This window comes from Mandrillus leucophaeus, unplaced genomic scaffold (genome assembly GCF_000951045.1).
Source record: "Mandrillus leucophaeus isolate KB7577 unplaced genomic scaffold, Mleu.le_1.0 Scaffold1262, whole genome shotgun sequence".
In the NCBI taxonomy this organism is placed as follows: Eukaryota; Metazoa; Chordata; class Mammalia; order Primates; family Cercopithecidae; genus Mandrillus; species Mandrillus leucophaeus.
In genome coordinates this window covers 196,395-197,358 of record NW_012101010.1, presented here as the reverse complement: position 1 = coordinate 197,358, position 964 = coordinate 196,395, and the positions used below count along the sequence as shown (strand labels likewise).

The following is a 964-nucleotide window of genomic DNA, read 5'->3' as shown; positions in this document are numbered from 1 at the left end:
AATGGTATGAGTAGAGCGGACAGTGGATGAAATTTGTTGAGTACATCTCAGGACGAATTAGCACTGGACTTTCAGGTATTCTAACTCAATTCTAATCATTCCATTCACTGGATCATTGGATAAGGTTCCGCAGGATCCGGGCACCAGCTCTGGATACATTACTCATCGGGAGAAAATTTCGAATTTTTCTCTTATCCCTTTCCAGCTTTCCTCAATATAGGATATGAGTTTGTTCTCGACCCCTAACAACATTTAAAGGGAAAGTCGCTCCTAGCAGGCAAAGCGGGGAGGACTTTGCGGCTGTGTTTCTCAAGCCCCTAAAGGGAGAGTAATAATGGTAGGGGGCGTGCAGACTAGCTCTTTCCTTGCCCAATCAAGTGTACAGGAAGATGTCCTTTCACCAATAAAAATAAAGTTCGCTTTCCAGAGGCGGGAGGGTGAGCCACTGCTCCGAAGCGACATTTGAGGCGAGGGCAGAGAATGATTAGAGGGAGGACCAACCCGGGAAAAGGGGCGGGGAGAAGGTGGGAGCAAGTTTGAGCGGCGGCTGGCCAGGCCAGTGGAGGGGGAGGACTGTGTTCCTGTTGTAGTGTCTCTCGCCAATCAGGAAGGCCAGAGGGTGGGCGGGGCAGGGAAGGGGTGGGAAGAGCTCGCAGCACAGCCGGGTGGCCGTCGGGCTTTGGGAGAGAGCGAGAGAGAAATCCGGTTAAAATCAGAGTCGGAGGGAGGTTTAACCAAAGGTCGGTTCCGTTCGGATTATTCCTTAAAGGGGACGCGCCATTGTCAAGAGAACGGAGCCAGGGGCCCGAGGGCGGGGACTGGCGGCGCTGGAGGAGCGAGGCAGCTGTACTAGGACTGGGGACGGGTAAGTGTTGACTAGGGAAAGGCGCTTCATTTCACTTTCTCTTCCAGCTCGGGGGCAGGCGCCGGGATGCCCGCCGCCGGCAGCCCAGCCTGGGCGGGA

General features: G+C 54.7%; 1 protein-coding gene across 1 annotated transcript in view; it reads left to right on the top strand.

The window, feature by feature from the left end:
- Positions 1 to 630: 630 nt before the first annotated feature.
- The window catches only part of LOC105533577 (protein furry homolog-like), a gene marked incomplete at its 3' end in the record, with an annotated part of 196,171 nt that continues 195,837 nt past the window's right edge, over positions 631 to 964 (top strand). Inside the window, exon 1 of the mRNA XM_011972049.1 lies at positions 631 to 865. The remainder of the gene's footprint in view (positions 866 to 964) is intronic.